The following is a 22,866-nucleotide window of genomic DNA, read 5'->3' as shown; positions in this document are numbered from 1 at the left end:
CCTTGCGCGAGGGCGTTCTTGGGGGCGTTACTGGCGCTGCTACAGGGTCGCTGCGATACTCTGCGCCACGGCTGGTTTGGGTGCCTGAAATCCATGAATACGCTGTGCGTGGAATTCGGTTTTGGCGCACGCGCCTGGCGCAGACAATCGCACGCGGACACTCTGCGCCAGCCGCTTGCGACACTTTTCTGTGAAATTCTATGAATTACCCTGTATATATATATATATATATATATATATATATATATATATATATATATATATATATATATATTTTTTTTTTTTTTTTTTCTTCAGTGATCAGTGATGTCATCAATGACATTTGTGATGTCATCTTTGATGTCCTGGGTGTTAGTCTTAGCAGTGCACGGCAGCGGCACGAGTTATGGTTGCTTAGTTTACCACAACTGGCGAATTTCAAGGGTTTTTCTGTTTTACTTGGAACCATAACGTCCCTTTAACAAAGTTTTTTCACTGAATTCCATAGTTCTTTAGCAGCGCAACTTAACCATAACGTCCCTTTAACAAAGTTTTTTCACTGAATTTCATAGTTTTTTAGTAGCACAACTTAACAATAATGACTTTGACTTTATATACATGTCATATGGAACTGACTAGATCTCTTCTTATGAACTTGATATCCGCAAACTTATTTAATGTTCACGGACATGTTCGGAGAACAGTACCACTACCTAAAAACTGTGTGTGGGGGGGGGTATGTTTGATTGTTATATCATAATATAGGAACATTTAACAAATTCAAAAAGCAGCACACAGACACATTATATATAGTAATACAAAAGAAATGTAACCCATATATGTAAAACACTAACCATTCATTTAAATACAATATGTTCTGACATGGAATATACCACAAGAAGATAAATTGGTTTCCAACATAATTACCTCACAGACACAACAGAGCTGAGAACAAGACCAGACCCACTGAATACATAGGACTTATCTTACCAGAAATAGTAAGTGTACTTCATTTTACTCATATATTTATAAACTTTCTGTATTAGATTAAAAAATATATTATCTTTTTTTTTTTTCTCACAGAAATGTCTAGTACTCTGGAATGGCTAGAGAACAATTTCCCACATGAAGAAATGTCACAAGATAGTGAAACTAATGGTAAACACTTTATAATATAAACCATTTATTTATTATTTTTTTTATATACATTTAACATATATATTATTTTTTTGTACAGAGCATACCAAAATAGAAAAAATTTCAGAAAACCCAGTTATGGATAACAGTCTTCACAATATAGAAGAAAAAATGGATGTATTGTTGGCTAATTTTAATAATTTAAAAACTTGTGTAGAAAATCATTTCAAATCAAAAACCTCGTACCATTGCTCCACATGTACTTGTCCCTCCTCACCATATCCCAGTCAATTATCCCCGAACCATCTCCATAATCCAAAACGTTTTGATGAGACTTCCATCCCTTCTTCACCTAATACCAATCATGTTGAAACCCCAAATTCTCCTGTTTTTGTTTCTGTTTCTGCCTCACCTTCTCTGTCATAAATTATTAATATATGTTAAATAAAGTTTAATTTTTATATTGTATTGTGAATAGATTCCGTTTTTTTTTTTAAAACAATAAAAGTGTCCGCGGACAGTGCGAGTGTTCTGAAATGTTCGTACATAAACGAAAATGGAGGTGTCCTGAAGAACACCACACCTGTTCGTACTGTTCGCTAGCAAGTTGAAACTGTTCTAAGAACACACGTGGTGTCCTGAAATGTTCGTAAATAAACAAAAATTATGTGTCCTGAACAACAGTACAACTGTTCGTAGTGTTCGCTAGCAACATGAAACTGCACTAAGAACACACGCGGTGTCCTGAATTGTTCGTAAACAAACAAAAATTAAAGTGTCCTAAAGAACACTATATCTGTCCAGTACTGTTCGCTAGTAAGTTCAAACTGTTCTCAGAAAGCTATCGGTGTCCTGAAATGTTCATACGTAAACGAAAATGGAGGTGTCCTGAAGAACACTATACCTGTTCGTAGTGTTCGCTACCCAATTGAAACTGTTATAAGAACACAATTGGTATCCTGCAATGTTCGTACATAAACAAAATTACACGTGTCCTGAAGAACACTATATCTGTCCTTACTGTTCACTACCAAGTTTAAACTGTTCTAAGAACACACGCGGTGTCCTGAAATGTTAGTTTCACGTGTGACGCAATTTTAATTACTTCAGAACCCGAACAGTGTCCGTAGGACATCAATGCGCATGCGCTAACCAATCTCTGTGCACTTTAAAGTACATTTTCAGTTAATCCATAATATTATTCAATAAAATCTCACCATGGCACAAGTCCCACATAGCAATCTTGAGTTTCTATATACCTTTTGAAACTTTCCGATCCTTTTTTTGTGTTCGATCTGTCCGCGGACAGTGCGCATGTCTGTGAACCGCGCACAAGCACCCCTATAAAAGACCACGCCCAAGAGCTTATTCCCATTGTGTTTCTGGCTATTCTTCAGAACACAGTGATTTTTGCTGCCACCTGCAGACTACACCATCATCGAGATGGCATCCTTGGCTGCTGAACTGCCACTTGGTGCTGCACCTGCTTCAGCACCACCCCCACCCCCTCCACCACCACCACCTCCCCAAGGGCCTGAAGAGGGGAACAGGAGTGAGGATGCAGAGGAGGACGAAGAGGATGATGAGTATGAGGTAGAGGAAAACCCTACTACCCGCACTAGGCGTGAGTCTTGGGTGTGGTGGTAATTTACCATTCATGGTAATGTTCCTAAGGCTCGTGCAAACCGTGTTACCTGCAATGAGTGCAAAATGATACTCAGTCGCGGGAAGCATGGTAAGTACAGCTTTGGGACCACTACTATGAAGCGACACCTGAGGTCATTTCACTCTGGGGCTATTCGCAGGGTTGTACCTTGCGAAGAACGTAGCAGGTTGATTGCCTCTATTTCATCTTCTGTGTAAGATCCTTACACCGCAAGGACCACCTCTGTGGGACAGCGTCTTCCTCAAGTTGCCTCACAGGCCATACAGAATGCTGATGACCCTTATCTTTCGAGGGTCACAGTTGTATGTATGTACTGTGACACAGTACTCTGCAGGGGGGAGCGACTACGGAGTGCTTTTGAGACTATTGTCTCAGAGCACGAGAAGACCTGCTCACTACCCAAATAAAACCCACTCTACATCTTCCTCTCTCAGCTCGCCCTTTCTTATCCCTGTGGTTGGTGTCCCCCCTTTACCCTCCTTTACCCTCCTCTCCTAGTGTGTCGTGTCTGAAAAACCAAAAAAAAATACAAAATTAAAAAAATCAAAAAGAAATAAGGCTCTTTTCAGAGCCGCCTTTCCCAGTTAAAAAATAGAAGTGAAAATAAATGAAGCAGGGCTCTTTGTATTTTTTAGAAGTCTGCGGACAGTTCGCGAACATTAAAAAAATTGGGTTGCTACTCCATCACAAACATTGTAATTTTCTCTGGAAAGAAGTGGTGGCTCTGAAAAGAGCCTTTGGGTGGTGTTTGTAAGTCAAAAATTGTAAATGCTTAACATCTACTTCAAAATCGTTGTTGTAATTCCAAAAAAGGTCGCAATGCATTTTGTACATTTCTCAGAAAAATCTGATTGCCAGTATAAGTAAGATGGACTCCATCTCTGCGAAAAATGTATGTACTACAAAACATAATATTTTCATTGTGAAAAGAAGACATGCCAAAATCTCTTAGAAAGGCACAAACAGCCTTATTAACATTGTGCCTTGCTTTTTCCATTTGTGGACCAAATGAAGAAGAACGAAGTCACATTTGTCTCTGCACAATCCGTGAAAATATCACTTGAGAATTAGGAAACATGTCCATAACCTTCCTAAGTCCTTCTTTCATAGCAAATTGCAAAAAAATTCTAGTCACATGTCCTAAACTGTTCCCTCCACAATGAATTACAATTATGTCTGGATGTTGCTCTGTCTCCAAAGTAGCACAGAGAGGTAGCAAGTCCAACCACTTCATTCCACGTACTCCATGCCAGTGTACTTCCACATGTGGGAATCCAAGATCTACAGCTATTCCACAGCTTTCTGCATGCACCTTCAACCAATGTATCCACGAATCTCCTAAAATCCAAACATTCTGTTTTCTGAAACACACAGCCATAGCTATCTTTTGTTCTCACAGCAAAAAGAGTATCTGAGAAAATCTCTCCTGGCACAACACACCCACCAAACTTTCCTGACCAATCCCTTTCAGTGCTTATTCTCATTTGCATGACTTCTGAACCCAAAAATCCCCGGATGTAACTCCCGATGTCCGCAAACTACCGCCATGTCCGCGGACATATCGTAACATGAACAGCCCTTCTACCATTTCCACTACACTCTCTCTGCCATTCCCTCATTGGATGTACCTAAAAAATCACATGACCATGCACCAATCACATTCAAGACCTCTACATCTAACTGCATCATCATAGATCAGCACTGCAAATGTACTCTAAATCTCTCTGAGTACAAGTGTCATATCATTGGCAGCAGCATCTACCAGAAATACTGTACAAGTCTTCAAGATTTCTACTTGCAGCTCCATGCATATCCATATGCATGAACACAAACTTCAGGTATGCATATTTTCTGTATAGTAGATGAACACATTTTCAAACAGACTTTTACCTTGTAAAATCTGTAAAATGAATTTACTGTACTTTTTTCAATTTCCTAAAATCAGCTATCACTTATAAACCGTTATACTATTTACTTTCTTTATACACACACACTCAAATCATGTTAAACTAACATTTTTTAAATGAAATATATAGACTACATATATTCAAACAAAATTGCATGCAAACACAATCTATGTTTAAACCTTTATAAACATACTTATACAATTTCATATTTTTTGTTTTTATTTATTTATTTACTTAATTACTTTAAATTAGACATGACATTGAGGCGCTATTACCTAGAACAGTTTACTTACAGAAATAGTGGTATTCACTAATATATTATAAATTTCACAAGACATAGGGCCTCATTACGACCCAGGCGGTAAGTTACCGCCTGGGCCGTGACTTTACCACCATGGCGTAAACTACGTTTACGCCATGGTGGTTGGCGGACTTACCGCCCCATTCCGAGGTCGGCGGGGCGGTAAGTCCCCAATCCCCATTTACCCTTCCCCATTCCCATTTTTGCCCCATAGGGCATAATGGGAGTGGGGAAGGCGTTAATTACGCCACCGTAAATTACGGTGGCGTAATTAACTCCATGGTCCCTTAGCGCCATGGATTTTAACACCTGCTAAAAGCAGGTGTTAAAAGCGCCATGGCGCTAAGGGACCTCGTAATTGGCGGTAAGGGGTCGGCGCAGCTAACGCTGGCGTTAACCCCTTACCGCCAGGGTCGTAATGAGGCCCACAGTAAAGATATTTTTTTTTGCTACAGTTAGTCATTCAATACAATTTGTTCATTAAGAACATATCATATGTACTGAACTGATGCAATGTATCTTATGTAAATAAATTAGTTTAAATTGTTTTAAAGAAGGCACTGAAGATTTCAATTAATAAAATCAATATCTAAATTAAAAACAGTGCTATATACAAACAAAGTTACTAATTTGAAGCTTTTACAATTGCAGTGAAGACCAGTTTCCTGAAAAGAAGCAGCCGAATTCCGAGAAGAAAGAAAAACTAAGAAGTTACCTGTTAATTTAAAAAAAAAAAGTAAGTAAAATATCACCATAATATTTGTATTATTAATCAAGTATAGTATAACGTTAATACGAGCTATTTCGGTTTCTAAAAATAGAGATTTTGTACCATTTTGTCCAAAAATGTCCATGTCTTAAACAGCGATTTACAGCCAGAATGGCCCACAAATTTCTATTTTTGGACACACAAATTACCCAACTGAACCACTTTAATTTTCATATTATAGAACAAACAACTGTTTTGTATACATTAGATTTACTATTTGTACTTTTCCACACCACTAGCTTACTTTTTTTTGTCATCTGAACCCCAGTTTAGTAACACATAAATTCAAGAATACCTATCCCTACTAGTTGTAGTTCCTAATGCACAATCACAAACCATTACATACATCTTTATCATCTTACTCAAACACTCATGCACACAGCACACATACATTCCAGAACACCCCAACCCATATCTTCTTTATTTTTTTCAACAGACCCTAAAGAATACCTACCAAAATTCAAGTCCATAGAAACCAACGCATAAGTAGAGCAAATGAAAATAAAGGTGTCCAACATAAGCATTCATCTCTAGCAGAATTTGTAAAAAAAAGTTGAAACAAAACAGCTATTACAATCATTTAGTGAAACGCAAGATGTTTCAAGTACAACAACTTCGCTTCCTCTATCAAAATGTAAAACAAACCAAAAAACAATTAACAGAAAATCAGCTATAAGTACAGATAAAACTACTTCTTCAAATGTTAATATAGTGCAAAGTAAGCATACCAAGAAAAGTATTTTAGCCAAAATATACCGTCACAAAGTCCTTCAAAATCTTATAAAAACAGGAGAGAAATCAGGTTCAAAGCTTAAAACCTATCGTAGGAAATTAATCTGAGAAGCATTGATGGACAGTGCAATTCTTCTCAAAAGAAATGTATTTATTTTACTGTTAAACAAAATGAAACCACTAACAAAACCAATAACTAAATTACAAAAAAGACTTCTCAATAAGCGAAATATCAACAGAAAGAACTTCTTAAGTATCAGCGGAGGTGAATGGAATCACACTACAAGCACAGAACCATATTTTAATGAAGAAGCGTACAAACAAAAGCAAACGAATACAATTGCCATACATAGCAGTGGTCGAGGTTATGACAACGTGAATAATACCATAATGGAACAAGAAGTACTTCTTACAAAAATATGCCCTGAAATCTTAGAATTACCCCTCCATTCAACTGAATCGGAACGTCTAGTGTACAAATGGCCATGCACGTCAATGTGTAACATTCCCAAACAATGTTTCAAATCTTTACGCCAATTCCTCAATAAATATGTAAAAAGCAAAGACAAAATCAAAATTAAATTACTGTACCTGTCCAGTGCGCAAGTACACAGGACTACAAGGACATTCATTGGCCTGCATTACAGGACCTACTTGTAAAACCACTTTCCATGATATCAAAAGGATATCAACACATCATTCAACTATAAGAAATCTAGTCTATAAACTGTACTATGCTAAAAGTCCTGCTTTAGCACTAGCAAAGTTAAATAACATCCTTCTACATGGTACAGCAAAAGACCTATTTGAAGAAATTCACTATACCCAGAAAAAATATTTTGGAAGTGAAAGCCATTTACAGAATGAAATAGCTTTAAACCAATTAAGCAACAATTCTACACATGGCAACCTTTTGCTAAACACATACAAAAAAGAAATACTAAAATTTAAAAGTACATCAGCTGAAGTACCAAACCATGTATGTGTATGTTGCCGTAGAATTTTTTATAAAAGTAACACAAAAAGTGTGGACCTACCATACAAAATAGAAGACAATGAAGATTCTAAATGGTTTGAATTAGCTCTCTACCTTGTAGCAGAAAACAAATATGAAAAAACTGAGCCCTTAATACTTTGAAGTTATTGCACTACAAAACTTGACAACAACCAAACTCCTTCACGTTCTATCACAAATAATTTGGAATTATACCCAGTACCAAAACCTCTACAACAACTTAATTTATATGAGAGCATCATAATTCAAACAGTACACCCATTTCAAGCAATAATACGCCTTCAACCAAAAACAGCAAAATTACCTCCCTCTGAATTGGTAAAAGGCATTCGTGGAAAAGTAGTTTATTTACCATTAAATCTAGAAGAAAATTTGCATACTCTAGGAGTGCAACGTCCAATGCAGCAATCTTTAATTATATTAGTAAATGGAGTACCTACAAAAGACAAAAAAAAATATGGCAACAGCTGGTAGATTTATATAAAGTTAGACAAGCCTTCCAATATCTTAAAGAGAATAATGAATATTACAAAGAAATTAATATTGAAGAAAACTTGAGAGATACAACTAAAATAATTCAAGAAGCACAAGAAGCTGGTCAATTTGAGCTACTAGATCCTGCTACAATATCAAATACTTTAGACCATTATACAATTCATCCTTTGCACTGTAATGACACCGTACAAGATGTACTGGAAACTTACCAAATGCGTCAAACAATAGGATCGCCAATCAGTAAATGGGAAAAAAGTATAGAAGCACATGCTTTTCCTCTACTCTTTCCTACTGGCAAAGGAGGAAGGTATGATGATAGACCTATTCAAATATCAGCTTCAGAATACCGCTCATTACGAATGTATTCTGAAGATCCCAGATTTAGACAAAATGTGGAATACATATTCCACCTACTATTTGAAAGTGAACTAGCAACTTTATGTTACGGAGTTGCACACATATTAAAATCAGGATCACACTTTCAAAATATGACAGGATGAGGTTTTACAATCAAATATTACAAATATATTAGCAAATATGCGTGGTACTAAAGAGTGCTGGTTTCGACGTCATGGAGATATACGTTGTATGATCAGAAACCTTGGCCCACATTAAGTTGTGCAGAATATGCATGGGAAGATTTACATGATTTCCTACGCATATCAAATAAAATCAAAACAAACATAGATATTCTAACACCTGGAGAAATTTGTTCTTTGGATCCTGTTAATGTTTTAAGATATTTTCACAATCGCTTCATTGCTATGCTACATTTTATTTGTAATAAAACTGTTCCTCCCCTTGGAGAAGTGCAACACTTCCTTTGGAGAAAAGAATACCAAGCCAGAGGAGCACCACATATCCACATGCTTTTATGGATTAAAGATACTCCTAAATTTGGTCAAGACAGTGATGCCACTGTTTTACAGTTTATTGAAAAATCTGTCACTTGTGAAATTCCATCAGAAGCCACAAATAGTGATCTTCATGCACAAATTTTACAATTTCAAAGACACAAATGTGGAAAATATTGTCGTCGCAAATATAAAGCAAATACTACACCAAATGCCGATTTGGTTTCCCTAGACCAGTTACAAATACAGGTCAAGTAAACAACCTCATGTCTTCAGTTAGACATAGTGTTAAAGGTTAGTCACCTAAAAATACATATTACATAAAAAGAAAAGAAGAAGAAAAAATATATCAATGATTATAATGCAATCATTGCCCACTTATGGAATGCAAACATAGATGTGCAGTACATTGCAGACAATTCTACTGCAGTTGCACGATATGTCACAGCATACTTAACTAAAGCAGAAAAGACAGATCTCCAAGACCTCTGGAATGACCTGTCATCAGATAAAACAGTATCTCAGAAATTATACAGCTTGGGCATAAAAATGCTCACCCATAGAGAATGTGGATCTTATGAAGCAGCTGATCGTTTAGCTGGTACTTCATTGTATGGTAAATCTGAAAATATAGTATGGCTAAGTCTTGGTCCAGCTAAATCTAGAAAAAGAGTTCTAAAATCATATGAAGATATAGAAACAATAGCCAAACATGATCCCAACAGCCAAGACATTTTAAAAAACAACATACTACCCAAACAGAAGTAATACTTTGGAAAACATGTGTCTATACCAAATAGCCCAAAACTACCCATACAAAAATAATATGAAACCTGATGAAAAAAAAGGTAAATATAGAGTGACAGACTGTGAAGGAGCTTAGTTAAACTCACTAAACCAAATTTAATTAATCATATCAAATTGTCATTGAAGACTCCTCAACATAAAGAAGTATATTACATGTCCCTGCTACAACTCTTCAAACCATGGAGAAAAGAAGAACAATTACTAGATAACTATGACTCATATGAGGATGCTTTCAAAGCAAATGAAAGCACTATAACTGATGTAAACTTTACACAGTACAAAACAATGTTGCACAATGAACAGCAACATGAAGAAGAACTCCAAGCCCAACTAGATAAGGATACTCCTGACAGTAGTCAACCTTCTGTAACAGGAAGCCAAGACCACTGGGAGAACCACTAATAACAAATGAGGCAGAATTAGCTATGATAGAAGTAGAAAACACCATGTGTCAGTATGAAGATAAGGAAGACTTAACTATACTACAATCAAACTAAACAATGAGCAAAGTAGCATTTTTTCAAGAAGTAACAAAACAAATTGCATATGGTGTAAAACATGAAAATAAAGAATGTTCCTGCCATAATTATAAACCTATACTACCGTACGTCAGTGGTGAAGCTGGTTCTGGCAAAACAATCCTAATCACAATCATTAGTAAGTTCCTTCAACAATTGACAAACAACAAACTGTCAGCTGTTGTCACTGCCCCCACATGTTTAGCTGCCTACAACATAGGTGGTGTTACATTACACTGATTACTACTATTACCAGTAGAACACCAGAACAAATTAGACTATTACAAACTTTCTGCAGAAGCTGCAATGGAATTACGCAGAGTATTGAAACAAATTAAAATGCTACTAATAGATGAAGTGAGCATGGTCTCCAACCTGATGTTAGCTTTGATTCACCTCAGATTACAAGAAGTACACAAAACAGACTATGAAGAGCTCTTTGCAGGAAAACACATTATTGTTTTCGGAGATCTGCTTCAATTAACACCAGTAAAAGGTGAACCTATTTTTAAAACATTAGGGCACAAACTCTGCCGTAAAACTGTTGGCAGCATTGGAAATGTCAACCTTTGGCAACATTTCCAATACAGAGAATTAACAGAAAACATGCGCCAATCTGCAGATCTAACTTATGCCAACATTTTAAAAGGTTTGAGAGTTGGTATACTTTCTAAAGAAGCAGAAGCAACATTGAAAACCCGGCACATTAATGCACTTTGTGGCGATAATGCATGTGCTACAGATGTTATGGAACAATTAGCCCACAAAATTGTCAATTGTATGGCCTTAATGCCAACTCTTGCAAGCTGTCTCAAATTCAATTAAATAATGTTAAGTAAAGAAATGCAACCAATAATCGAAATTAGCGCCACAGACAAACTAGATGTACATGGTATGACACTACCCATGTGTGACCAAGCCACAACAAGACTAAATAATTTAGAAAAATCAATCTCAAACAAAGCAGGCTTAGAAAAGATGTTAAAATTATCCTTAAATTGCAGAGTAATGCTTAAACGTAACCTTGACGTGGACCAAGGACTAGTTAATGGAGCACTGGGTACAGTTGTTGGCTTTCAAACATACCCACGTGACAACAAAATTCAGTTTGTCAATATACTCTTTGACAAAATTTCAGAAGTAAAACGGATAGGACGCTCAACAGCTAGATTCCTTCTCTTCAAAGATATGTATGTACGCAGAGAACAATTTTCTCTAACTCCTGCATACGCAGTCACGATTCATAAATCACAATGTCTTACCCTAGACAAAGCAATGATAGACATTGGTAACACAGTCTTTTAAGAAGGCATGAGCTACGTAGCACTATCACGCTTACGTACACTAGTCGGTCTATTTCTAATCAACTTTGATGCAAGTAAAGTAAACGCTGATATTCCTTGCATTTTAGAATATAATAGACTTCACTCACTATACACTCCCCATCTAAACACATATTCTGTTCCACAAAAACTAAAACGTTGTAAAAGAAAACTAAATCAAGCAGAAATGCAACAGGACGTCACTGCAAATCCTCCAAAGAGAGTAAAAGAAACTAATACTTCATCAAGTACCACAAACTAAAAAGAATCAATTAGAGAAAGTAAACCAGGTACTTCTTTAAATAAGGAAGACAAACTCCAAAAAAAGCAGTTAGATAGAGAACTACCTGGACCATTTAAATTCTCAAATATAGTTGGTGTAAGTTGCTATGCAAATGTAGCAATGAATATTCTATTTCTATTACCACCAATTGTTGACAACATTTACTTACACTTTAGAGACCCATTGTGTATGCAAATGTTAGTACTTCATAGAAACGCAAAAAACAATCCTGACAACACATATAGTGTTTATGGAATAAGACAAGAATTGGACTACTGTGCTGGAATGGTAAAATTCACTATAAACTCACAGGAAGATCCACAAGAATTTTTAATGTACTTACTACAAGTACTGGAAAACAAAAACATACCTATAAAGGAAATCTTCCAGATTTCATACATGTGGAAACATACATGCACTCTGTGCACCAATGTGACACAAGAAGAAATTCCCAATGAACACTTCATATATATATCAATACCAAATTGTGAATCCATTCCATTTCAGCAACTTGTACAAAATGCAAACCATGGTAGATTATGCTCTACCTGCAATTCAGATAATCGCTCCACGTTAGTAATACAAACACATAGTAAATACGTAATACTAATGCTTCTACGTTACAATGCAGATGGTACCAAAAACAACTGCAAGCTGACTGGATTCACACATAGTCAAATATCACTTGGTAAGAAAATCTTCACAACAATAGGTATAATCTACCACGCAGGAGCCACAACAAATTCAGGGCACTACACGGCATATATAAAAAAGAAATGTGGATGGTTTGAATGTAATGATAGTACCATTACTCTAAAGCAGAGATTACCAGCAGATCTTACAAACTCTTATTTGATGTTCTTAAAACCAAAATTTGATAAATAAACTGTATTTAAACCTTTAAGTAAATTTGTGTTAAAAAAATATAAACTGTTAGAATACTCCAAAGGCTATCTAACTGCTCAAAGATTCTACAACAACTAATCAGATAAATGAATACCACTAAATTAGACCAAAAAATATACAGTTAGAATACGCCAATTGGTATCTAACTGTCCCAAAATTATAAATTTGTGTTCAAATAATATAAACTGTTAGAATACTCCAAAAGCTATCTAACAGCTCAAAGATTCTACAACAACTAATCAGATAAATGAATACCACTAAATTAGGCCAAAACATACACAGTTAGAATACAACAAATTGGTATCTAACTGTCCCAAAATTTAACAATATCCAAATAGATAAATCAAACCCAGTAAAATATATTAAAAGAAATAGACAGTTAGAATATGCCAATTGGTATCTAACTGCTCCAAAATTTTATAATATCAAAACAAATGAAGAATCAGTTACTGCTCCAAACAAAATACAACAAAGCAAAGTATAAAACATTTGCCAAAAACAACAAGTGAACACTGAAAACAAACAAACAAACTGTAGCATAACAGAAAAAGGTTTTTTTTTTTAATCCAACATGGATTTTTTTTTCTCCCACAGGCCCAATGATTTTAGCAACACATACAGAAACTGAGCAAATTGCACAGTACTCTGATTTGTACTCTACTAAATATGAGGGTCGAAAAAAAATAAAAGTATATTGCTTATACAATGTAATAAGTCATTACAAAATACTAATACTAACATGCTATTTTCTTTTATCACAGAAATGAAGAAGAAACACATGGACTCCCATTACTAGACCAAACAGTAAGTATACAATAATAAGGACAACCATAGCAGCATATCACATCCATAGTATCTAATACCTTTGTTCCTTATACATTTGTTTTTCACCCAAAGTTATAAGCAAATATGAATGTGATATGCTGCGGTGGTTGTTGCTAGGGCATAGAGTCTTGGGTGCATGGCCAAGCACCCAAGACTCTATGCCCTGGCAACAACCACCGCAGCATATCACATCCATAGAGTCAAACATTTCAACTATGATCTATGGGAATCTTTTAATGTCCGCGAAAATGTGAACTTGCCAGCGAACAATACGGACACCGTTTTCAGGACACCCCCTACGAACATTTCAGAACAACGCGATAGTTCTTAGAACACTTTCAACTTAACAACGAACAATACGGACAATACGGACAGCGTCCTAAGGACACCCCCTACGAACATTCCAGGACACCGGGAGTGTTCTCAAAAACGTATTTAGAACACCCCCATTTTGTTTATTTGCGAACATTTCAGGACACCGCAGGTTTTCTTAGAACACATTCAACTTGACAGAGAACAATACGACTGCGTACTCAGGACACCCCCTACGAACACTCCCCGGACACCGCGAATGTTCTTAAAAGCGTCTTGAGAACACCACCATCTTGTTTATTTGCGAACATTTCAGGACACCGCGAGTGTTCTTAGGACACATTTAACTTGACAGAGAACAATACGGACAGCGTCCTCAGGACACCCCCTACGAACATTCCAGGACACCGGGAGTGTTCTAAAAAGCTTCTTCAGAACACCACCATCTTGTTTATTTGCGAACATTTCAGGACACCGCGAGTGTTCTTAGGACACATTCAACTTGACAGAGAACAATACGGACAGCGTTCTCAGGACACCCTCTACGAACACTCCCTGGACACCGCAAGTGTTCTTAGAAGCGTCTTCATAACACCACCGTCTTGTTTATTTGCAAACATTTCAGGACACCGCAAGTGTTCTTAGGACACATTCAACTTGACAGAGAACCATACATTTGTTTTTCACCCAAAGTTATAAGGAAATATGAATGTGATATGCTGCGGTGGTTGTTGCCAGGGCATAGAGTCTTGGGTGCATGGCCAAATGGCCATGCACCCAAGACTCTATGCCCTGGCAACAACCACCGCAGCATATCACATCCATAGAGTCAAACATTTCAACTATGATCTATGGGAAACTTTTAATGTCCGCGAACAATGTGAGTGTTCTTAGAACACTTTCAACTTGCCAGCGAACAATACGGACACCATTTTCAGGACACCCCCTACGAACATTTCAGAACAATGCGATAGTTCTTAGAACACTTTCAACTTAACAACGAACAATACTGACAGCGTCCTAAGGACACCCCCTACGAACATTCCAGGACACCGGGAGTGTTCTCAAAAACGTCTTCAGAACACCCCCATTTTGTTTATTTGCGAACATTTCAGGACACCGCGGGTGATCTTAGAACATATTCCACTTGACAGAGAACAATACTGACAGCGTCCTCAGGGCTCCCCCTACGAACACTCCCCGGACACCGCGAGTGTTCTTAGAAGCGTCTTCAGAACACCACCATCTTGTTTATTTGCGAACATTTCAGGACACCGTGAGTGTTCTTAGCACACATTCAACTTGACAGAGAACAATACGGACAGCGTCCTCAGGACACCCCCTACGAACATTCCAGGACACCGGGAGTGTTCTTAGAAGCTTCTTCAGAACACCCCCATCTTGTTTATTTGCGAACATTTCAGGACACCGCGAGTGTTCTTAGGACACATTCAACTTGACAGAGAATAATACGGACAGCGTCCTCAGGACACCCCCTACGAACACTCCCCGGACACCGCGAGTGTTCTTAGAAGCGTCTTCAGAACACCCCCATTTTGTTTATTTGCGAACATTTCAGGACACCGCGGGTGTTCTTAGAACACATTTAACTTGACAGAGAACAATACGGACAGAGTCCTCAGGACACCCCCTACGAACATTCCAGGACACAGGGAGTGTTCTTAGAAGCGTCTTCAGAACACCACCATCTTGTTTATTTGCGAACATTTCAGGACACCGCGAGTGTTCTTAGGACACATTCAACTTGACAGAGAACAATACTGACAGTGTCCTCAGGACACCCCCAACGAACACACCCCGGACACCGCGAGTGTTCTTAGAAGCGTCTTGAGAAGACCACCATCTTGTTTATTTGCGAACATTTCAGGACACCGTGAGTGTTCTTAGGACACATTCAACTTGACAGAGAACAATACGGACAGCGTCCTCAGGACACCCCCTACGAACACTCCAGGACACCGGGAGTGTTCTTAGAAGCTTCATGAGAACACCACCATCTTGTTTATTTGAGAACATTTCAGGACACCGCAAGTGTTCTTAGGACACATTCAACTTGACAGAGAACCTTACGGACAGCGTCCTCAGGACACTCCCTACGAACACTCCCCGGACACCGCGAGTGTTCTTAGAAGCATCTTCAGAACACCACCATCTTGTTTATTTGCGAACATTTCAGGACACCACGAGTGTTCTTAGGACACATTCAACTTGACAGAGAACAATACGGACAGCATCCTCAGGACACCCCCTACGAACACTCCCCGGACACCGCGAGTGTTCTTAGAAGCGTCTTCAGAACACCCCCATTTTGTTTATTTGCGAACATTTCAGGACACCGCGCGTGTTCTTAGAACACATTCAACTTGACAGAGAACAATACAGACAGCATCCTCAGGACAGCCCCTACGAACATTCCAGGACACAGGGAGTGTTCTTAGAAGCGTCTTCAAAACACCACCATCTTGTTTATTTGCGAACATTTCAGGACACTGTGAGTGTTCTTAGGACACATTCAACTTGACAGAGAACAATATGGACAGCGTCCTCAGGACACCCCCTACGAACACTCCCCGGACACCGCGAGTGTTCTTAGAAGCGTCTTCAGAACACCCCCATTTTGTTTATTTGCGAACATTTCAGGACACCGCGAGTGTTCTTAGGACACATTCAACTTGACAGAGAACAATACGGACAGCGTCCTCAGGACACCCCCTATGAACACTCCCCGGACACTGCGAGTGATCTTAGAAGCGTCTTCAGAACACCCCCATTTTGTTTATTTGCGAATGTTTCAGGACACCGCGGGTCTTCTTAGAACACATTCAACTTGACAGAGAACAATACGGACAGCGTCCTCAGGACACCCCCTACGAACATTCCAGGACACCAGGAGTGTTCTTAGAAGCTTCTTCAGAACACCACCACCTTGTTTATTTGCGAATATTTCAGGACACCGCGAGTGTTCTTAGAACACATTCAACTTGACAGAGAACAATACGGACAGCGTCCTCAGGACACCCCCTACGAACACTCCCCGGACTCCGCGAGTGTTCTTAGAAGCGTCTTCAGAACACCACCATCTTGTTTATTTGCGAACATTTCAGGACACCGTGAGTGTTCTTAGGACACATTCAACTTGACAGAGAACAATACGGACAGCGTCTTCAGGACACCCCCTACGAACACTCCCCGGACACCGCAAGTGTTCTTAGAAGCATCTTCAGAACACCCCCATTTTGTTTATTTGCGAACATTTCAGGACACCGCGGGTGTTCTTAGAACACATTTAACTTGACAGAGAACAATACGGACAGCGTCCTCAGGACACCCCCTATGAACATTCCAGAACACCGGGAGTGTTCTTAGAAGCGTCTTCAGAACACCACCATCTTGTTTATTTGCGAACATTTCAGGACACTGCGAGTGTTCTTAGGACACATTCAACTTGACAGAGAACAATACGGACAGCGTCCTCAGGACACCCCCTATGAACACTCCCCGGACACCGCAAGTGTTCTTAGAAGCGTCTTCAGAACACCCCCATTTTGTTTATTTGCGAACATTTCAGGACACTGTGAGTGTTCTTAGGACACATTCAACTTGAGAGAGAACAATACGGACAGCGTCCTCAGGACACCCACTACGAACACTCCCCGGACACCGCGAGTGTTCTTAGAAGCGTCTTCAGAACACCCCCATTTTCTTTATTTGCGAACATTTCAGGACACCGCGAGTGTTCTTAGGACACATTCAACTTGACAGAGAACAATACGGACAGCGTTCTCAGGACACCCTCTACGAACACTCCCTGGACACCGCAAGTGTTCTTAGAAGCGTCTTCAGAACACCACCATCTTGTTTATTTGCAAACATTTCAGGACACCGCAAGTGTTCTTAGGACACATTCAACTTGACAGAGAACCATACATTTGTTTTTCACCCAAAGTTATAAGCAAATATGAATGTGATATGCTGCGGTGGTTGTTGCCAGGGCATAGAGTCTTGGGTGCATGGCCAAATGGCCATGCACCCAAGACTCTATGCCCTGGCAACAACCACCGCAGCATATCACATCCATAGAGTCAAACATTTCAACTATGATCTATGGGAAACTTTTAATGTCCGCGAACAATGTGAGTGTTCTTAGAACACTTTCAACTTGCAAGCGAACAATACGGACACCATTTTCAGGACACCCCCTACGAACATTTCAGAACAATGCGATAGTTCTTAGAACACTTTCAACTTAACAACGAACAATACTGACAGTGTCCTAAGGACACCCCCTACGAACATTCCAGGACACCGGGAGTGTTCTCAAAAACGTCTTCAGAACACCCCCATTTTGTTTATTTGCGAACATTTCAGGACACCGCGGGTGATCTTAGAACACATTCCACTTGACAGAGAACAATACTGACAGCGTCCTCAGGGCACCCCCTACGAACACTCCCCGGACACCGCGAGTGTTCTTAGAAGCGTCTTCAGAACACCACCATCTTGTTTATTTGCGAACATTTCAGGACACCGTGAGTGTTCTTAGGACACATTCAACTTGACAGAGAACAATACAGACAGCGTCCTCAGGACACCCCCTACGAACATTCCAGGACACCGGGAGTGTTCTTAGAAGCTTCTTCAGAACACCCCCATCTTGTTTATTTGCGAACATTTCAGGACACCGCGAGTGTTCTTAGGACACATTCAACTTGACAGAGAACAATACGGACAGCGTCCTCAGGACACCCCCTACGAACACTCCCCGGACACCGCAAGTGTTCTTAGAAGCGTCTTCAGAACACCCCCATTTTGTTTATTTGCGAACATTTCAGGACACCGCGGGTGTTCTTAGAACACATTTAACTTGACAGAGAACAATACGGACAGAGTCCTCAGGACACCCCCTACGAACATTCCAGGACACAGGGAGTGTTCTTAGAAGCGTCTTCAGAACACCACCATCTTTTTTATTTGCGAACATTTCAGGACACCGCGAGTGTTCTTAGGACACATTCAACTTGACAGAGAACAATACTGACAGTGTCCTCAGGACACCCCCAACGAACACACCCCGGACACCGCGAGTGTTCTTAGAAGCGTCTTGAGAAGACCACCATCTTGTTTATTTGCGAACATTTCAGGACACCGTGAGTGTTCTTAGGACACATTCAACTTGACAGAGAACAATACGGACAGCGTCCTCAGGACACCCCCTACGAACACTCCAGGACACCGGGAGTGTTCTTAGAAGCTTCATCAGAACACCACCATCTTGTTTATTTGCGAACATTTCAGGACACCGCAAGTGTTCTCAGGACACATTCAACTTGACAGAGAACCTTACGGACAGCGTCCTCAGGACACTCCCTACGAACACTCCCCGGACACCGCGAGTGTTCTTAGAAGCATCTTCAGAACACCACCATCTTGTTTATTTGCGAACATTTCAGGACACCACGAGTGTTCTTAGGACACATTCAACTTGACAGAGAACAATACGGACAGCATCCTCAGGACACGCCCTACGAACACTCCCCGGACACCGCGAGTGTTCTTAGAAGCGTCTTCAGAACACCCCCATTTTGTTTATTTGCGAACATTTCAGGACACCGCGCGTGTTCTTAGAACACATTCAACTTGACAGAGAACAATACAGACAGCGTCCTCAGGACAGCCCCTACGAACATTCCAGGACACAGGGAGTGTTCTTAGAAGCGTCTTCAGAACACCACCATCTTGTTTATTTGCGAACATTTCAGGACACTGTGAGTGTTCTTAGGACACATTCAACTTGACAGAGAACAATATGGACAGCGTCCTCAGGACACCCCCTACGAACACTCCCCGGACACCGCGAGTGTTCTTAGAAGCGTCTTCAGAACACCCCAATTTTGTTTATTTGCGAACATTTCAGGACACCGCGAGTGTTCTTAGGACACATTCAACTTGACAGAGAACAATACGGACAGCGTCCTCAGGACACCCCCTATGAACACTCCCCGGACACTGTGAGTGATCTTAGAAGCGTCTTCAGAACACCCCCATTTTGTTTATTTGCGAATATTTCAGGACACCGCGGGTCTTCTTAGAACACATTCAACTTGACAGAGAACCATACGGACAGCGTCCTCAGGACACCCCCTACGAACATTCCAGGACACCAGGAGTGTTCTTAGAAGCTTCTTCAGAACACCACCACCTTGTTTATTTGCGAACATTTCAGGACACCGCGAGTGTTCTTAGAACACATTCAACTTGACAGAGAACAATACGGACAGCGTCCTCAGGACACCCCCTACGAACACTCCCCGGACTCCGCGAGTGTTCTTAGAAGCGTCTTCAGAACACCACCATCTTGTTTATTTGCGAACATTTCAGGACACCGTGAGTGTTCTTAGGACACATTCAACTTGACAGAGAACAATACGGACAGCGTCTTCAGGACACCCCCTACGAACACTCCCCGGACACCGCAAGTGTTCTTAGAAGCATCTTCAGAACACCCCCATTTTGTTTATTTGCGAACATTTCAGGACACCGCGGGTGTTCTTAGAACACATTTAACTTGACAGAGAACAATACGGACAGCGTCCTCAGGACACCCCCTATGAACATTCCAGAACACCGGGAGTGTTCTTAGAAGCGTCTTCAGAACACCACCATCTTGTTTATTTGCGAACATTTCAGGACACTGCGAGTGTTCTTAGGACACATTCAACTTGACAGAGAACAATACGGACAGCGTCCTCAGGACACCCCCTATGAACACTCCCCGGACACCGCGAGTGTTCTTAGAAGCGTCTTCAGAACACCCCCATTTTGTTTATTTGCGAACATTTCAGGACACTGTGAGTGTTCTTAGGACACATTCAACTTGAGAGAGAACAATACGGACAGCGTCCTCAGGACACCCACTACGAACACTCCCCGGACACCGCGAGTGTTCTTAGAAGCGTCTTCAGAACACCCCCATTTTCTTTATTTGCGAACATTTCAGGGCACCGCGGGTGTTCTTAGAACACATTCAACTTGACAGAGAACAATATGGACAGCGTCCTCAGGACACCCCCTACGAACATTTCAGGACACCGCGAGTGTTCTCAAAAACGTCTTCAGAACACCCCCATTTTGTTTATTTGCGAACATTTTAGGACACCGGGGGTGTTCTTAGAACACATTCAACTTGACAGAGAACAATACGGACAGCGTCCTCAGGACACCCCCTACGAACATTTCAGGACACCGGGAGTGTTCTCAAAACGTCTTCAGAACACCCCCATTTTGTTTATTTGCAAACATTTTAGGACACCGCGGGTGTTCTTAGAACACATTCAACTTGACAGAGAACCATACATTTGTTTTTCACCCAAAGTTATAAGAAAATATGAATGTGATATGCTGTGGTGGTTGTTGCCAGGGCATACAGTCTTGGGTGCATGGCCAAATGGCCATGCATCCAAGACTCTATGCCCTGGCAACAACCACCGCAGCATATCACATCCATAGAGTCAAACATTTCAACTATGATCTATGGGAAACTTTTAATGTCCGCGAACAACGCGATAGTTCTTAGAACACTTTCAACTTAACAACGAACAATACGGACAGCGTCCTAAGGACACCCCCTACGAACATTCCAGGACACCGGGAGTGTTCTCAAAAACGTCTTCAGAACACCCCCTTTTTGTTTATTTGCAAACATTTCAGAACACCGCGGGTGTTATTAGAACACATTCCACTTGACAGAGAACAATACTGACAGCGTCCTCAGGACACCCCCTACGAACACTCCCTGGACACCGCGATTGTTCTTAGAAGTGTCTTCAGAACACCACCATCTTGTTTATTTGCGAACATTTCAGGACACCGTGAGTGTTCTTAGGACATTTTTCAACTTGACAGAGAACAATACGGACAGCGTCCTCAGGACACCCCCTACGAACATTCCAGGACACCGGGAGTGTTCTTAGAAGCTTCATCAGAACACCACCATCTTGTTTATTTGCGAACATTTCAGGACACCGCGAATATTCTTAGGACACATTCAACTTGACAGAGAACAACACGGACAGCGTCCTCAGGACACTCCCTACGAACACTCCCCAGACACCGCGAGTGTTCTTAGAAGCGTCTTCAGAACACCCCATTTTGTTTATTTGCGAACATTTCAGGACACCGCGGGTGTTCTTAGAACACATTCAACTTGACAGAGAACAATACGGACAGCGTCCTCAGGACACCCCCTATGAACATTCCAGGACACCGGGAGTGTTCTTAGAAGCTTCTTCAGAACACCACCATCTTGTTTATTTGCGAACATTTCAGGACACCGCGAGTGTTCTTAGAACACATTCAACTTGACAGAGATCAATACGGACAGCGTCCTCAGGACACCCTCTACAAACACTCCCCGGACACCGCGAGTGTTCTTAGAAGCGTCTTCAGAACACCACCATCTTGTTTATTTGCGATCATTTCAGGACACCGCGAGTGTTCTTAGGACACATTCAACTTGACAGAGAACAATACGGACAGCGTCTTCAGGACACCCCCTACGAACACTCCCCGGACACCGCGAGTGTTCTTAGAAGCGTCTTCAGAACACCCCCATTTTGTTTATTTGCGAACATTTCAGGACACTGCGAGTGTTCTTAGGACACATTCAACTTGACAGAGAACAATACGGACAGCGTCCACAGGACACCCCCTACGAACACTCCCCGGACACCGCAAGTGTTCTTAGAAGCGTCTTCAGAACACCCCCATTTTGTTTATTTGCGAACATTTCAGGACACCGCGGGTGTTCTTAGAACACATTCAACTTGACAGAGAACAATACGGACAGCGTCCTCAGGACACCCCCTATGAACACTCCCCGGACACTGTGAGTGATCTTAGAAGCGTCTTCAGAACACCCCCATTTTGTTTATTTGCGAATATTTCAGGACACCGCGGGTCTTCTTAGAACACATTCAACTTGACAGAGAACCATACGGACAGCGTCCTCAGGACACCCC

Source organism: Ambystoma mexicanum, chromosome 4p (assembly GCF_040938575.1).
Source record: "Ambystoma mexicanum isolate Mex_15411 chromosome 4p, UKY_AmexF1_1, whole genome shotgun sequence".
In the NCBI taxonomy this organism is placed as follows: domain Eukaryota; kingdom Metazoa; phylum Chordata; class Amphibia; order Caudata; family Ambystomatidae; genus Ambystoma; species Ambystoma mexicanum.
Note: the sequence above shows the minus strand (reverse complement) of the source record.